Genomic DNA, 19,397 nt, shown 5'->3' with positions numbered 1-19,397 from the left:
CATTTCCGCGAGTTCTACCTGAAGTTTTCTGGGCATGGGATTTTGACATGTTCCCCAAACCAAAAGGAATGAGTGGGAAACAATCAAGACAACAGATAGAAGCACTTGCATTTGAATGAGTTTCAAGCATGCTTGGGTACTCGTGTAATCTGAGTGACTCAGTTTTGGAATACAACTGTGGCGTGGTGCACCGCGACCTCCAGGCACCCCGGAGTTTCTGAAAAAAAATTTTCTGCGATTATCACGAAACCACTTTTCTTCAACTTGAATTGGGCTAAAAATCCATCCCTGAAAATAAAAATTCTCTGAGTAGTGTGGAAATGCTGATCCTTACCCTACCTGGGGTGTCCACTGAGCATTTCCGCGAACTCTACTTGAAGTTCTCTGGGCATGGGATTTTGACATGTTACCCAAACCAAAAGGAATGAGTGGGAAACAATCAAGACAACAGATAGAAGCACTTGCATTTGAATGAGTTTCAAGCATGCTTGGGTACTCGTGTGATCTGAGTGACTCAGTTTTCGAATACAACTGTCGCGTGGTGCACCGCGACCTCCAGGCACCCCGGAGTTTCTGAAAAAAAATTTCTGCGATTTTCACGAAACCACTTTTCTTCAACTTGAATTGGGCTAAAAATCCATCACTGAAAATAAAAATTCTCTGAGTAGTGTGGAAATACTGATCCTTACCCTGCCTGGGTTTTCCACTGAGCATTTCCGCGAGTTCTACCTGAAGTTCTCTGGGCATGGGATTTTGACATGTTACCCAAACCAAAAGGAATGAGTGGGAAACAATAAAGACAACAGATAGAAGCACTTGCATTTGAATGAGTTTCAAGCATGCTTGGGTACTCGTGTGATCTGAGTGACTCAGTTTTTGAATACATCTGTTGCGTGGTGCATTGTGACCTCCAGGCACCCCGGAGTTTCTGAAAAAAATTTTTTTGCGATTTTCACGAAACCACTTTTCTTCAACTTGAATTGGGCTAAAAATCCATCACTGAAAATAAAAATTCTCTGAGTAGTGTGTAAATTCTGATCCTTACCCTGCCTGGGTTGTCCACTGAGCATTTCCCCGAACTCTACCTGAAGTTCTCTGGGCATGGGATTTTGACATGTTCCCCAAACCAAAAAGGAATGAGTGGGAAAAAATCAAGAAAACAGATAGAGGAACTTGCATTTGAATGAGTTTCAAGCATGCTTGGGTACTCGTGTGATCTGAGTGACTCAGTTTTGGAATACAACTGTCGCGTGGTGCACCGCGACCTCCAGGCACCCCGGAGTTTCTGAAAAAAAATTTTCTGCGAATTTCACGAAACCACTTTTCTTCAACTTGAATTGGGCTAAAAATCCATCACTGAAAATAAAAATTCTCTGAGTAGTGTGTAAATGCTGATCCTTACCCTGCCTGGGTTGTCCACTGAGCATTTCCCCGAACTCTACCTGAAGTTCTCTGGGCATGGGATTTTGACATGTTACCCAAACCAAAAAGAATGAGTGGGAAACAATCAAGACAACAGAAAGAAGCACTTGCATTTGAATGAGTTTCAAGCATGCTTGGGTACTAGTGTGATCTGAGTGACTCAGTTTTCGAATACAACTGTCACGTGGTGCACCGCGACCTCCAGGCGCCCCGAAGTTTCTGAAAAAAAATTTTCTGCGATTTTCACGAAACCACTTTTCTTCAACTTGAATTGGGCTAAAAATCCATCACTGAAAATAAAAATTCTCTGAGTAGTGTGGAAATACTGATCCTTACCCTGCCTGGGTTGTCCACTGAGCATTTCCGCGAGTTCTACCTGAAGTTCTCTGGGCATGGGATTTTGACATGTTCCCCAAACCAAAAGGAATGAGTGGGAAACAATCAAGACAACAGATAGAAGCACTTGCATTTGAATGAGTTTCAAGCGTGCTTGGGTACTCGTGTGATCTGAGTGACTCAGTTTTGGAATACAACTGTCGCGTGGTGCACTGCGACCTCCAGGCACCCCGGAGTTTCTGAAAAAAAATTTTCTGCGATTTTCACGAAACCACTTTTCTTCAACTTGAATTGGGCTAAAAATCCATCCCTGAAAATAAAAATTCTCTGAGTAGTGTGGAAATGCTGATCATTACCCTACCTGGGGTGTCCACTGAGCATTTCCGCGAACTCTACTTGAAGTTCTCTGGGCATGGGATTTTGACATGTTACCCAAACCAAAAGGAATGAGTGGAAAACAATCAAGACAACAGATAGAAGCACTTGCATTTGAATGAGTTTCAAGCATGCTTGGGTACTCGTGTGATCTGAGTGACTCAGTTTTCGAATACAACTGTCGCGTGGTGCACCGCGACCTCCAGGCACCCCGGAGTTTCTGAAAAAAAATTTTCTGCGATTTTCACAAAACCACTTTTCTTCAACTTGAATTGGGCTAAAAATCCATCACTGAAAATAAAAATTCTCTGAGTAGTGTGTAAATGCTGATCCTTACCCTGCCTGGGTTGTCCACTGAGCATTTCCCCGAACTCTACCTGAAGTTCTCTGGGCATGGGATTTTGACATGTTCCCCAAACCAAAAGGAATGAGTGGGAAACAATCAAGAAAAGAGATAGAGGCACTTGCATTTGAATGAGTTTCAAGAATGCTTGGGTACTCGTGTGATCTGACTGACTCAGTTTTGGAATACAATTGTCGCGTGGTGCACCGCGACCTCCAGGCACCCCGGAGTTTCTGAAAAAAAATTTTCTGCGATTTTCACGAAACCACTTTTCTTCAACTTGAATTGGGCTAAAAATCCATCACTGAAAATAAAAATTCTCTGAGTAGTGTGGAAATACTGATCCTTACCCTGCCTGGGTTGTCCACTGAGCATTTCCGCGAGTTCTACCTGAAGTTCTCTGGGCATGGGATTTTGACATGTTACCCAAACCAAAAGGAATGAGTGGAAAACAATCAAGACAACAGATAGAAGCACTTGCATTTGAATGAGTTTCAGGCATGCTTGGGTACTCGTGTGATCTGAGTGACTCAGTTTTCGAATACAACTGTCGCGTGGTGCACCGCGACCTCCAGGCACCCCGGAGTTTCTGAAAAAAAATTTTCTGCGATTTTCACAAAACCACTTTTCTTCAACTTGAATTGGGCTAAAAATCCATCACTGAAAATAAAAATTCTCTGAGTAGTGTGTAAATGCTGATCCTTACCCTGCCTGGGTTGTCCACTGAGCATTTCCCCGAACTCTACCTGAAGTTCTCTGGGCATGGGATTTTGACATGTTCCCCAAACCAAAAGGAATGAGTGGGAAACAATCAAGACAACAGATAGAAGCACTTGCATTTGAATGAGTTTCAAGCATGCTTGGGTACTCGTGTAATCTGAGTGACTCAGTTTTGGAATACAACTGTGGCGTGGTGCACCGCGACCTCCAGGCACCCCGGAGTTTCTGAAAAAAAATTTTCTGCGATTATCACGAAACCACTTTTCTTCAACTTGAATTGGGCTAAAAATCCATCCCTGAAAATAAAAATTCTCTGAGTAGTGTGGAAATGCTGATCCTTACCCTACCTGGGGTGTCCACTGAGCATTTCCGCGAACTCTACTTGAAGTTCTCTGGGCATGGGATTTTGACATGTTACCCAAACCAAAAGGAATGAGTGGGAAACAATCAAGACAACAGATAGAAGCACTTGCATTTGAATGAGTTTCAAGCATGCTTGGGTACTCGTGTGATCTGAGTGACTCAGTTTTCGAATACAACTGTCGCGTGGTGCACCGCGACCTCCAGGCACCCCGGAGTTTCTGAAAAAAAATTTCTGCGATTTTCACGAAACCACTTTTCTTCAACTTGAATTGGGCTAAAAATCCATCACTGAAAATAAAAATTCTCTGAGTAGTGTGGAAATACTGATCCTTACCCTGCCTGGGTTGTCCACTGAGCATTTCCGCGAGTTCTACCTGAAGTTTTCTGGGCATGGGATTTTGACATGTTCCCCAAACCAAAAGGAATGAGTGGGAAAAAATCAAGAAAACAGATAGAGGCACTTGCATTTGAATGAGTTTCAAGCATGCTTGGGTACTCGTGTGATCTGAGTGACTCAGTTTTGGAATACAACTGTCGCGTGGTGCACCGCGACCTCCAGGCACCCCGGAGTTTCTGAAAAAAAATTTTCTGCGATTTTCACGAAACCACTTTTCTTCAACTTGAATTGGGCTAAAAATCTATCTCTGAAAATAAAAATTCTCTGAGTAGTGTGTAAATGCTGATCCTTACCCTGCCTGGGTTGTCCACTGAGCATTTCCCCGAACTCTACCTGAAGTTCTCTGGGCATGGGATTTTGACATGTTACCCAAACCAAAAGGAATGAGTGGGAAACAATCAAGAGAAGAGATAGAGGCACTTGCATTTGAATGAGTTTCAAGAATGCTTGGGTACTCGTGTGATCTGACTGACTCAGTTTTGGAATACAATTGTCGCGTGGTGCACCGCGACCTCATGGCACCCCGGAGTTTCTGAAAAAAAATTTTCTGCAATTTTCACGAAACCACTTTTCATCAACTTGAATTGGGCTAAAAATCCATCCCTGAAAATAAAAATTCTCTGAGTAGTGTGGAAATGCTGATCCTTACCCTACCTGGGGTGTCCACTGAGCATTTCCGCGAACTCTACTTGAAGTTCTCTGGGCATGGGATTTTGACATGTTACCCAAACCAAAAAGAATGAGTGGGAAACAATCAAGACAACAGAAAGAAGCATTTGCATTTGAATGAGTTTCAAGCATGCTTGGGTACTAGTGTGATCTGAGTGACTCAGTTTTCGAATACAACTGTCACGTGGTGCACCGCGACCTCCAGGCACCCCGGAATATCTGAAAAAAAATTTTCTGCGATTTTCACGAAACCACTTTTCTTCAACTTGAATTGGGCTAAAAATCCATCACTGAAAATAAAAATTCTCTGAGTAGTGTGGAAATACTGATCCTTACCCTGCCTGGGATGTCCACTGAGCATTTCCGCGAGTTCTACCTGAAGTTCTCTGGGCATGGGATTTTGACATGTTCCCCAAACCAAAAGGAATGAGTGGGAAACAATCAAGACAACAGATAGAAGCACTTGCATTTGAATGAGTTTCAAGCGTGCTTGGGTACTCGTGTGATCTGAGTGACTCAGTTTTGGAATACAATTGTCGCGAGGTGCACCCCGACCTCATGGCACCCCGGAGTTTCTGAAAAAAAATTTTCTGCAATTTTCACGAAACCACTTTTCATCAACTTGAATTGGGCTAAAAATCCATCCCTGAAAATAAAAATTCTCTGAGTAGTTTGGAAATGCTGATCCTTACCCTACCTGGGGTGTCCACTGAGCATTTCCGCGAACTCTACTTGAAGTTCTCTGGGCATGGGATTTTGACATGTTACCCAAACCAAAAAGAATGAGTGGGAAAGAATCAAGACAACAGATAGAAGCACTTGCATTTGAATGAGTTTCAAGCATGCTTGGGTACTAGTGTGATCTGAGTGACTCAGTTTTCGAATACAACTGTCACGTGGTGCACCGCGACCTCCAGGCACCCCGGAGTTTCTGAAAAAAAAATTTCTGCGATTTTCACGAAACCACTTTTCTTCAACTTGAATTGGGCTAAAAATCCATCACTGAAAATAAAAATTCTCTGAGTAGTGTGGAAATACTGATCCTTACCCTGCCTGGGTTGTCCACTGAGCATTTCCGCGAGTTCTACCTGAAGTTTTCTGGGCATGGGATTTTGATATGTTCCCCAAACCAAAAGGAATGAGTGGGAAACAATCAAGACAACAGATAGAAGCACTTGCATTTGAATGAGTTTCAAGCATGCTTGGGTACTCGTGTAATCTGAGTGACTCAGTTCTGGAATACAACTGTGGCGTGGTGCACCGCGACCTCCAGGCACCCCGGAGTTTCTGAAAAAAAATTTTCTGCGATTTTCACGAAACCACTTTTCTTCAACTTGAATTGGGCTAAAAATCCATCCCTGAAAATAAAAATTCTCTGAGTAGTGTGGAAATGCTGATCCTTACCCTACCTGGGGTGTCCACTGAGCATTTCCGCGAACTCTACTTGAAGTTCTCTGGGCATGGGATTTTGACATGTTACCCAAACCAAAAGGAATGAGTGGGAAACAATCAAGACAACAGATAGAAACACTTGCATTTGAATGAGTTTCAAGCATGCTTGGGTACTCGTGTGATCTGAGTGACTCAGTTTTCGAATACAACTGTCGCGTGGTGCACCGCGACCTCCAGGCACCCCGGAGTTTCTGAAAAAAAATTTCTGCGATTTTCACAAAACCACTTTTCTTCAACTTGAATTGGGCTAAAAATCCATCACTGAAAATAAAAATTCTCTGAGTAGTGTGTAAATGCTGATCCTTACCCTGCCTGGGTTGTCCACTGAGCATTTCCCCGAACTCTACCTGAAGTTCTCTGGGCATGGGATTTTGACATGTTCCCCAAACCAAAAGGAATGAGTGGGAAACAATCAAGAAAAGAGATAGAGGCACTTGCATTTGAATGAGTTTCAAGAATGCTTCGGTACTTGTGTGATCTGACTGACTCAGTTTTGGAATACAATTGTCGCGTGGTGCACCACGACCTCATGGCACCCCGGAGTTTCTGAAAAAACCTTTTCTGCAATTTTCACGAAACCACTTTTCATCAACTTGAATTGGGCTAAAAATCCATCACTGAAAATAAAAATTCTCTGAGTAGTGTGGAAATGCTGATCCTTACCCTACCTGGGGTGTCCACTGAGCATTTCCGCGAACTCTACTTGAAGTTCTCTGGGCATGGGATTTTGACAAGTTACCCAAACCAAAAGGAATGAGTGGGAAACAATCAAGACAACAGATAGAAGCACTTGTATTTGAATGAGTTTCAAGCATGCTTGGGTACTCGTGTGTTCTGAGTGACTCAATTTTGGAATACAACTGTCGCGTGGTGCACCGCGACCTCCAGGCACCCCGGAGTTTCTGAAAAAAAATTTTCTGCGATTTTCACGAAACCACTTTTCTTGAACTTGAATTGGGCTAAAAATCCATCCCTGAAAATAAAAATTCTCTGAGTAGTGTGTAAATGCTGATCCTTACCCTGCCTGGGTTGTCCACTGAGCATTTCCCCGAACTCTACCTGAAGTTCTCTGGGCATGGGATTTTGACATGTTCCCCAAACCAAAAGGAATGAGTGGGAAAAAATGAAGAAAACAGATAGAGGCACTTGCATTTGAATGAGTTTCAAGCATGCTTGGGTACTCGTGTGATCTGAGTGACTCAGTTTTGGAATACAACTGTCGCGTGGTGCACCGCGACCTCAAGGCACCCCGGAGTTTCTGAAAAAAAAATTTCTGCAATTTTCACGAAACCACTTTTCATCAACTTGAATTGGGCTAAAAATCCATCCCTGAAAATAAAAATTCTCTGAGTAGTGTGGAAATGCTGATCCTTACCCTACCTGGGTTGTCCACTGAGCATTTCCGCGAACTCTACTTGAAGTTTTCTGGGCATGGGATTTTAACATGTTACCCAAACCAAAAGGAATGAGTGGGAAACAATCAAGACAACAGATAGAAGCACTTGCATTTGAATGAGTTTCAAGCATGCTTGGGTACTCGTGTGATCTGAGTGACTTAGTTTTCGAATACAACTGTCGCGTGGTGAACCGCGACCTCCAGGCACCCCGGAGTTTCTGAAAAAAAAATTTCTGCGATTTTCACGAAACCACTTTTCTTCAACTTGAATTGGGCTAAAAATCCATCACTGAAAATAAAAATTCTCTGAGTAGTGTGTAAATGCTGATCCTTACCCTACCTGGGGTGTCCACTGAGCATTTCCGCGAACTCTACTTGAAGTTCTCTGGGCATGGGATTTTGACATGTTACCCAAACCAAAAAGAATGAGTGGGAAACAATCAAGACAACAGAAAGAAGCATTTGCATTTGAATGAGTTTCAAGCATGCTTGGGTACTAGTGTGATCTGAGTGACTCAGTTTTCGAATACAACTGTCACGTGGTGCACCGCGACCTCCAGGCACCCCGGAATATCTGAAAAAAAATTTTCTGCGATTTTCACGAAACCACTTTTCTTCAACTTGAATTGGGCTAAAAATCCATCACTGAAAATAAAAATTCTCTGAGTAGTGTGGAAATACTGATCCTTACCCTGCCTGGGATGTCCACTGAGCATTTCCGCGAGTTCTACCTGAAGTTCTCTGGGCATGGGATTTTGACATGTTCCCCAAACCAAAAGGAATGAGTGGGAAACAATCAAGACAACAGATAGAAGCACTTGCATTTGAATGAGTTTCAAGCGTGCTTGGGTACTCGTGTGATCTGAGTGACTCAGTTTTGGAATACAATTGTCGCGAGGTGCACCCCGACCTCATGGCACCCCGGAGTTTCTGAAAAAAAATTTTCTGCAATTTTCACGAAACCACTTTTCATCAACTTGAATTGGGCTAAAAATCCATCCCTGAAAATAAAAATTCTCTGAGTAGTTTGGAAATGCTGATCCTTACCCTACCTGGGGTGTCCACTGAGCATTTCCGCGAACTCTACTTGAAGTTCTCTGGGCATGGGATTTTGACATGTTACCCAAACCAAAAAGAATGAGTGGGAAAGAATCAAGACAACAGATAGAAGCACTTGCATTTGAATGAGTTTCAAGCATGCTTGGGTACTAGTGTGATCTGAGTGACTCAGTTTTCGAATACAACTGTCACGTGGTGCACCGCGACCTCCAGGCACCCCGGAGTTTCTGAAAAAAAAATTTCTGCGATTTTCACGAAACCACTTTTCTTCAACTTGAATTGGGCTAAAAATCCATCACTGAAAATAAAAATTCTCTGAGTAGTGTGGAAATACTGATCCTTACCCTGCCTGGGTTGTCCACTGAGCATTTCCGCGAGTTCTACCTGAAGTTTTCTGGGCATGGGATTTTGATATGTTCCCCAAACCAAAAGGAATGAGTGGGAAACAATCAAGACAACAGATAGAAGCACTTGCATTTGAATGAGTTTCAAGCATGCTTGGGTACTCGTGTAATCTGAGTGACTCAGTTCTGGAATACAACTGTGGCGTGGTGCACCGCGACCTCCAGGCACCCCGGAGTTTCTGAAAAAAAATTTTCTGCGATTTTCACGAAACCACTTTTCTTCAACTTGAATTGGGCTAAAAATCCATCCCTGAAAATAAAAATTCTCTGAGTAGTGTGGAAATGCTGATCCTTACCCTACCTGGGGTGTCCACTGAGCATTTCCGCGAACTCTACTTGAAGTTCTCTGGGCATGGGATTTTGACATGTTACCCAAACCAAAAGGAATGAGTGGGAAACAATCAAGACAACAGATAGAAACACTTGCATTTGAATGAGTTTCAAGCATGCTTGGGTACTCGTGTGATCTGAGTGACTCAGTTTTCGAATACAACTGTCGCGTGGTGCACCGCGACCTCCAGGCACCCCGGAGTTTCTGAAAAAAAATTTCTGCGATTTTCACAAAACCACTTTTCTTCAACTTGAATTGGGCTAAAAATCCATCACTGAAAATAAAAATTCTCTGAGTAGTGTGTAAATGCTGATCCTTACCCTGCCTGGGTTGTCCACTGAGCATTTCCCCGAACTCTACCTGAAGTTCTCTGGGCATGGGATTTTGACATGTTCCCCAAACCGAAAGGAATGAGTGGGAAACAATCAAGACAACAGATAGAAGCACTTGCATTTGAATGAGTTTCAAGCATGCTTGGGTACTCGTGTGATCTGAGTGACTTAGTTTTCGAATACAACTGTCGCGTGATGAACCGCGACCTCCAGGCACCCCGGAGTTCCTGAAAAAAAAATTTCTGCGATTTTCACGAAACCACTTTTCTTCAACTTGAATTGGGCTAAAAATCCATCACTGAAAATAAAAATTCTCTGAGTAGTGTGTAAATGCTGATCCTTACCCTACCTGGGTTGTCCACTGAGCATTTCCCCGAACTCTACCTGAAGTTCTCTGGGCATGGGATTTTGACATGTTCCCCAAACCAAAAGGAATGAGTGGGAAACAATCAAGAAAAGAGATAGAGGCACTTGCATTTGAATGAGTTTCAAGAATGCTTGGGTACTCGTGTGATCTGAGTGACTCAGTTTTGGAATACAACTGTCGCGTGGTGCACCGCGACCTCCAGGCACCCCGGAGTTTCTGAAAAAAAAATTTCTGCAATTTTCACGAAACCACTTTTCATCAACTTGAATTGGGCTAAAAATCCATCCCTGAAAATAATAATTCTCTGAGTAGTGTGGAAATGCTGATCCTTACCCTGCCTGGGTTGTCCACTGAGCATTTCCGCGAACTCTACCTGAAGTTCTCTGGGCATGGGATTTTGACATGTTCCCCAAACCAAAAGGAATGAGTGGGAAAAAATCAAGAAAACAGATAGAAGCACTTGCATTTGAATGAGTTTCAAGCATGCTTGGGTGCTCGTGTGATCTGAGTGACTTAGTTTTCGAATACAACTGTCGCGTGGTGATCCGCGACCTCCAGGCACCCCGGAGTTTCTGAAAAAAAATTTTCTGCGATTTTCACGAAACCACTTTTCTTCAACTTGAATTGGGCTAAAAATCCATCACTGAAAATAAAAATTCTCTGAGTAGTGTGTAAATGCTGATCCTTACCCTGCCTGGGTTGTCCACTGAGCATTTCCCCGAACTCTACCTGAAGTTCTCTGGGCATGGGATTTTGACATGTTCCCCAAACCAAAAGGAATGAGTGGGAAACAATCAAGAAAAGAGATAGAGGCACTTGCATTTGAATGAGTTTCAAGAATGCTTCGGTACTTGTGTGATCTGACTGACTCAGTTTTGGAATACAATTGTCGCGTGGTGCACCACGACCTCATGGCACCCCGGAGTTTCTGAAAAAACCTTTTCTGCAATTTTCACGAAACCACTTTTCATCAACTTGAATTGGGCTAAAAATCCATCCCTGAAAATAAAAATTCTCTGAGTAGTGTGGAAATGCTGATCCTTACCCTACCTGGGGTGTCCACTGAGCATTTCCGCGAACTCTACTTGAAGTTCTCTGGGCATGGGATTTTGATAAGTTACCCAAACCAAAAGGAATGAGTGGGAAACAATCAAGACAACAGATAGAAGTACTTGCATTTGAATGAGTTTCAAGCATGCTTGGGTACTAGTGTGATCTGAGTGACTCAGTTTTGGAATACAACTGTCGCGTGGTGCACCGCGACCTCCAGGCACCCCGGAGTTTCTGAAAAAAAATTTTCTGCGATTTTCACGAAACCACTTTTCTTCAACTTGAATTGGGCTAAAAATCCATCACTGAAAATAAAAAATCTCTGAGTAGTGTGGAAATACTGATCCTTACCCTGCCTGGGTTGTCCACTGAGCATTTCCGCGAGCTCTACCTGAAGTTCTCTGGGCATGGGATTTTGACATGTTCCCCAAACCAAAAGGAATGAGTGGGAAACAATCAAGACAACAGATAGAAGCACTTGTATTTGAATGAGTTTCAAGCATGCTTGGGTACTCGTGTGATCTGAGTGACTCAATTTTGGAATACAACTGTCGCGTGGTGCACCGCGACCTCCAGGCACCCCGGAGTTTCTGAAAAAAAATTTTCTGCGATTTTCACGAAACCACTTTTCTTCAACTTGAATTGGGCTAAAAATCCATCATTGAAAATAAAAATTCTCTGAGTAGTGTGGAAATGCTGATCCTTACCCTACCTGGGTTGTCCACTGAGCATTTCCACGAACTCTACTTGAAGTTCTCTGGGCATGGGATTTTGACATGTTACCCAAACCAAAAAGAATGAGTGGGAAACAATCAAGACAACAGATAGAAGCACTTGCATTTGAATGAGTTTCAAGCATGCTTGGGTACTCGTGTGATCTGAGTGACTTAGTTTTCGAATACAACTGTCGCGTGGTGAACCGCGACCTCCAGGCACCCCGGAGTTTCTGAAAAAAAAATTTCTGCGATTTTCACGAAACCACTTTTCTTCAACTTGAATTGGGCTAAAAATCCATCACTGAAAATAAAAATTCTCTGAGTAGTGTGTAAATGCTGATCCTTACCCTACCTGGGTTGTCCACTGAGCATTTCCCCGAACTCTACCTGAAGTTCTCTGGGCATGGGATTTTGACATGTTCCCCAAACCAAAAGGAATGAGTGGGAAACAATCAAGAAAAGAGATAGAGGCACTTGCATTTGAATGAGTTTCAAGAATGCTTGGGTACTCGTGTGATCTGACTGACTCAGTTTTGGAATACAATTGTCGCGTGGTGCACCGCGACCTCATGGCATCCCGGAGTTTCTGAAAAAAAAATTTCTGCAATTTTCAAGAAACCACTTTTCATCAACTTGAATTGGGCTAAAAATCCATCCCTGAAAATAAAAATTCTCTGAGTAGTTTGGAAATGCTGATCCTTACCCTACCTGGGGTGTCCACTGAGCATTTCCGCGAACTCTACTTGAAGTTCTCTGGGCATGGGATTTTGACATGTTACCCAAACCAAAAGGAATGAGTGGGAAACAATCAAGACAACAGATAGAAGCACTTGCATTTGAATGAGTTTCAAGCATGCTTGAGTACTAGTGTGATCTGAGTGACTCAGTTTTGGAATACAACTGTCGCGTGGTGCACCGCGACCTCCAGGCACCCCGGAGTTTCTGAAAAAAAATTTTCTGCGATTTTCACGAAACCACTTTTCTTCAACTTGAATTGGGCTAAAAATCCATCCCTGAAAATAAAAAATCTCTGAGTAGTGTGGAAATACTGATCCTTACCCTGCCTGGGTTGTCCACTGAGCATTTCCGCGAACTCTACCTGAAGTTCTCTGGGCATGGGATTTTGACATGTTCCCCAAACCAAAAGGAATGAGTGGGAAAAAATCAAGAAAACAGATAGAAGCACTTGCATTTGAATGAGTTTCAAGCATGCTTGGGTGCTCGTGTGATCTGAGTGACTTAGTTTTCGAATACAACTGTCGCGTGGTGAACCGCGACCTCCAGGCACCCCGGAGTTTCTGAAAAAAAATTTTCTGCGATTTTCACGAAACCACTTTTCTTCAACTTGAATTGGGCTAAAAATCCATCACTGAAAATAAAAATTCTCTGAGTAGTGTGTAAATGCTGATCCTTACCCTGCCTGGGTTGTCCACTGAGCATTTCCCCGAACTCTACCTGAAGTTCTCTGGGCATGGGATTTTGACATGTTCCCCAAACCAAAAGGAATGAGTGGGAAACAATCAAGAAAAGAGATAGAGGCACTTGCATTTGAATGAGTTTCAAGAATGCTTCGGTACTTGTGTGATCTGACTGACTCAGTTTTGGAATACAATTGTCGCGTGGTGCACCACGACCTCATGGCACCCCGGAGTTTCTGAAAAAACCTTTTCTGCAATTTTCACGAAACCACTTTTCATCAACTTGAATTGGGCTAAAAATCCATCACTGAAAATAAAAATTCTCTGAGTAGTGTGGAAATGCTGATCCTTACCCTACCTGGGGTGTCCACTGAGCATTTCCGCGAACTCTACTTGAAGTTCTCTGGGCATGGGATTTTGACAAGTTACCCAAACCAAAAGGAATGAGTGGGAAACAATCAAGACAACAGATAGAAGCACTTGTATTTGAATGAGTTTCAAGCATGCTTGGGTACTCGTGTGTTCTGAGTGACTCAATTTTGGAATACAACTGTCGCGTGGTGCACCGCGACCTCCAGGCACCCCGGAGTTTCTGAAAAAAAATTTTCTGCGATTTTCACGAAACCACTTTTCTTGAACTTGAATTGGGCTAAAAATCCATCCCTGAAAATAAAAATTCTCTGAGTAGTGTGTAAATGCTGATCCTTACCCTGCCTGGGTTGTCCACTGAGCATTTCCCCGAACTCTACCTGAAGTTCTCTGGGCATGGGATTTTGACATGTTCCCCAAACCAAAAGGAATGAGTGGGAAAAAATGAAGAAAACAGATAGAGGCACTTGCATTTGAATGAGTTTCAAGCATGCTTGGGTACTCGTGTGATCTGAGTGACTCAGTTTTGGAATACAACTGTCGCGTGGTGCACCGCGACCTCAAGGCACCCCGGAGTTTCTGAAAAAAAAATTTCTGCAATTTTCACGAAACCACTTTTCATCAACTTGAATTGGGCTAAAAATCCATCCCTGAAAATAAAAATTCTCTGAGTAGTGTGGAAATGCTGATCCTTACCCTACCTGGGTTGTCCACTGAGCATTTCCGCGAACTCTACTTGAAGTTTTCTGGGCATGGGATTTTAACATGTTACCCAAACCAAAAGGAATGAGTGGGAAACAATCAAGACAACAGATAGAAGCACTTGCATTTGAATGAGTTTCAAGCATGCTTGGGTACTCGTGTGATCTGAGTGACTTAGTTTTCGAATACAACTGTCGCGTGGTGAACCGCGACCTCCAGGCACCCCGGAGTTTCTGAAAAAAAAATTTCTGCGATTTTCACGAAACCACTTTTCTTCAACTTGAATTGGGCTAAAAATCCATCACTGAAAATAAAAATTCTCTGAGTAGTGTGTAAATGCTGATCCTTACCCTACCTGGGGTGTCCACTGAGCATTTCCGCGAACTCTACTTGAAGTTCTCTGGGCATGGGATTTTGACATGTTACCCAAACCAAAAAGAATGAGTGGGAAACAATCAAGACAACAGAAAGAAGCATTTGCATTTGAATGAGTTTCAAGCATGCTTGGGTACTAGTGTGATCTGAGTGACTCAGTTTTCGAATACAACTGTCACGTGGTGCACCGCGACCTCCAGGCACCCCGGAATATCTGAAAAAAAATTTTCTGCGATTTTCACGAAACCACTTTTCTTCAACTTGAATTGGGCTAAAAATCCATCACTGAAAATAAAAATTCTCTGAGTAGTGTGGAAATACTGATCCTTACCCTGCCTGGGATGTCCACTGAGCATTTCCGCGAGTTCTACCTGAAGTTCTCTGGGCATGGGATTTTGACATGTTCCCCAAACCAAAAGGAATGAGTGGGAAACAATCAAGACAACAGATAGAAGCACTTGCATTTGAATGAGTTTCAAGCGTGCTTGGGTACTCGTGTGATCTGAGTGACTCAGTTTTGGAATACAATTGTCGCGAGGTGCACCCCGACCTCATGGCACCCCGGAGTTTCTGAAAAAAAATTTTCTGCAATTTTCACGAAACCACTTTTCATCAACTTGAATTGGGCTAAAAATCCATCCCTGAAAATAAAAATTCTCTGAGTAGTTTGGAAATGCTGATCCTTACCCTACCTGGGGTGTCCACTGAGCATTTCCGCGAACTCTACTTGAAGTTCTCTGGGCATGGGATTTTGACATGTTACCCAAACCAAAAAGAATGAGTGGGAAAGAATCAAGACAACAGATAGAAGCACTTGCATTTGAATGAGTTTCAAGCATGCTTGGGTACTAGTGTGATCTGAGTGACTCAGTTTTCGAATACAACTGTCACGTGGTGCACCGCGACCTCCAGGCACCCCGGAGTTTCTGAAAAAAAAATTTCTGCGATTTTCACGAAACCACTTTTCTTCAACTTGAATTGGGCTAAAAATCCATCACTGAAAATAAAAATTCTCTGAGTAGTGTGGAAATACTGATCCTTACCCTGCCTGGGTTGTCCACTGAGCATTTCCGCGAGTTCTACCTGAAGTTTTCTGGGCATGGGATTTTGATATGTTCCCCAAACCAAAAGGAATGAGTGGGAAACAATCAAGACAACAGATAGAAGCACTTGCATTTGAATGAGTTTCAAGCATGCTTGGGTACTCGTGTAATCTGAGTGACTCAGTTCTGGAATACAACTGTGGCGTGGTGCACCGCGACCTCCAGGCACCCCGGAGTTTCTGAAAAAAAATTTTCTGCGATTTTCACGAAACCACTTTTCTTCAACTTGAATTGGGCTAAAAATCCATCCCTGAAAATAAAAATTCTCTGAGTAGTGTGGAAATGCTGATCCTTACCCTACCTGGGGTGTCCACTGAGCATTTCCGCGAACTCTACTTGAAGTTCTCTGGGCATGGGATTTTGACATGTTACCCAAACCAAAAGGAATGAGTGGGAAACAATCAAGACAACAGATAGAAACACTTGCATTTGAATGAGTTTCAAGCATGCTTGGGTACTCGTGTGATCTGAGTGACTCAGTTTTCGAATACAACTGTCGCGTGGTGCACCGCGACCTCCAGGCACCCCGGAGTTTCTGAAAAAAAATTTCTGCGATTTTCACAAAACCACTTTTCTTCAACTTGAATTGGGCTAAAAATCCATCACTGAAAATAAAAATTCTCTGAGTAGTGTGTAAATGCTGATCCTTACCCTGCCTGGGTTGTCCACTGAGCATTTCCCCGAACTCTACCTGAAGTTCTCTGGGCATGGGATTTTGACATGTTCCCCAAACCGAAAGGAATGAGTGGGAAACAATCAAGACAACAGATAGAAGCACTTGCATTTGAATGAGTTTCAAGCATGCTTGGGTACTCGTGTGATCTGAGTGACTTAGTTTTCGAATACAACTGTCGCGTGATGAACCGCGACCTCCAGGCACCCCGGAGTTCCTGAAAAAAAAATTTCTGCGATTTTCACGAAACCACTTTTCTTCAACTTGAATTGGGCTAAAAATCCATCACTGAAAATAAAAATTCTCTGAGTAGTGTGTAAATGCTGATCCTTACCCTACCTGGGTTGTCCACTGAGCATTTCCCCGAACTCTACCTGAAGTTCTCTGGGCATGGGATTTTGACATGTTCCCCAAACCAAAAGGAATGAGTGGGAAACAATCAAGAAAAGAGATAGAGGCACTTGCATTTGAATGAGTTTCAAGAATGCTTGGGTACTCGTGTGATCTGAGTGACTCAGTTTTGGAATACAACTGTCGCGTGGTGCACCGCGACCTCCAGGCACCCCGGAGTTTCTGAAAAAAAAATTTCTGCAATTTTCACGAAACCACTTTTCATCAACTTGAATTGGGCTAAAAATCCATCCCTGAAAATAATAATTCTCTGAGTAGTGTGGAAATGCTGATCCTTACCCTGCCTGGGTTGTCCACTGAGCATTTCCGCGAACTCTACCTGAAGTTCTCTGGGCATGGGATTTTGACATGTTCCCCAAACCAAAAGGAATGAGTGGGAAAAAATCAAGAAAACAGATAGAAGCACTTGCATTTGAATGAGTTTCAAGCATGCTTGGGTGCTCGTGTGATCTGAGTGACTTAGTTTTCGAATACAACTGTCGCGTGGTGATCCGCGACCTCCAGGCACCCCGGAGTTTCTGAAAAAAAATTTTCTGCGATTTTCACGAAACCACTTTTCTTCAACTTGAATTGGGCTAAAAATCCATCACTGAAAATAAAAATTCTCTGAGTAGTGTGTAAATGCTGATCCTTACCCTGCCTGGGTTGTCCACTGAGCATTTCCCCGAACTCTACCTGAAGTTCTCTGGGCATGGGATTTTGACATGTTCCCCAAACCAAAAGGAATGAGTGGGAAACAATCAAGAAAAGAGATAGAGGCACTTGCATTTGAATGAGTTTCAAGAATGCTTCGGTACTTGTGTGATCTGACTGACTCAGTTTTGGAATACAATTGTCGCGTGGTGCACCACGACCTCATGGCACCCCGGAGTTTCTGAAAAAACCTTTTCTGCAATTTTCACGAAACCACTTTTCATCAACTTGAATTGGGCTAAAAATCCATCCCTGAAAATAAAAATTCTCTGAGTAGTGTGGAAATGCTGATCCTTACCCTACCTGGGGTGTCCACTGAGCATTTCCGCGAACTCTACTTGAAGTTCTCTGGGCATGGGATTTTGATAAGTTACCCAAACCAAAAGGAATGAGTGGGAAACAATCAAGACAACAGATAGAAGTACTTGCATTTGAATGAGTTTCAAGCATGCTTGGGTACTAGTGTGATCTGAGTGACTCAGTTTTGGAATACAACTGTCGCGTGGTGCACCGCGACCTCCAGGCACCCCGGAGTTTCTGAAAAAAAATTTTCTGCGATTTTCACGAAACCACTTTTCTTCAACTTGAATTGGGCTAAAAATCCATCACTGAAAATAAAAAATCTCTGAGTAGTGTGGAAATACTGATCCTTACCCTGCCTGGGTTGTCCACTGAGCATTTCCGCGAGCTCTACCTGAAGTTCTCTGGGCATGGGATTTTGACATGTTCCCCAAACCAAAAGGAATGAGTGGGAAACAATCAAGACAACAGATAGAAGCACTTGTATTTGAATGAGTTTCAAGCATGCTTGGGTACTCGTGTGATCTGAGTGACTCAATTTTGGAATACAACTGTCGCGTGGTGCACCGCGACCTCCAGGCACCCCGGAGTTTCTGAAAAAAAATTTTCTGCGATTTTCACGAAACCACTTTTCTTCAACTTGAATTGGGCTAAAAATCCATCATTGAAAATAAAAATTCTCTGAGTAGTGTGGAAATGCTGATCCTTACCCTACCTGGGTTGTCCACTGAGCATTTCCACGAACTCTACTTGAAGTTCTCTGGGCATGGGATTTTGACATGTTACCCAAACCAAAAAGAATGAGTGGGAAACAATCAAGACAACAGATAGAAGCACTTGCATTTGAATGAGTTTCAAGCATGCTTGGGTACTCGTGTGATCTGAGTGACTTAGTTTTCGAATACAACTGTCGCGTGGTGAACCGCGACCTCCAGGCACCCCGGAGTTTCTGAAAAAAAAATTTCTGCGATTTTCACGAAACCACTTTTCTTCAACTTGAATTGGGCTAAAAATCCATCACTGAAAATAAAAATTCTCTGAGTAGTGTGTAAATGCTGATCCTTACCCTACCTGGGTTGTCCACTGAGCATTTCCCCGAACTCTACCTGAAGTTCTCTGGGCATGGGATTTTGACATGTTCCCCAAACCAAAAGGAATGAGTGGGAAACAATCAAGAAAAGAGATAGAGGCACTTGCATTTGAATGAGTTTCAAGAATGCTTGGGTACTCGTGTGATCTGACTGACTCAGTTTTGGAATACAATTGTCGCGTGGTGCACCGCGACCTCATGGCATCCCGGAGTTTCTGAAAAAAAAATTTCTGCAATTTTCAAGAAACCACTTTTCATCAACTTGAATTGGGCTAAAAATCCATCCCTGAAAATAAAAATTCTCTGAGTAGTTTGGAAATGCTGATCCTTACCCTACCTGGGGTGTCCACTGAGCATTTCCGCGAACTCTACTTGAAGTTCTCTGGGCATGGGATTTTGACATGTTACCCAAACCAAAAGGAATGAGTGGGAAACAATCAAGACAACAGATAGAAGCACTTGCATTTGAATGAGTTTCAAGCATGCTTGAGTACTAGTGTGATCTGAGTGACTCAGTTTTGGAATACAACT

Source organism: Atractosteus spatula, chromosome 3 (assembly GCF_055471065.1).
Source record: "Atractosteus spatula isolate fAtrSpa1 chromosome 3, fAtrSpa1.hap1, whole genome shotgun sequence".
NCBI lineage: Eukaryota > Metazoa > Chordata > Actinopteri > Semionotiformes > Lepisosteidae > Atractosteus > Atractosteus spatula.
This window is presented reverse-complemented; position numbering follows the sequence as displayed.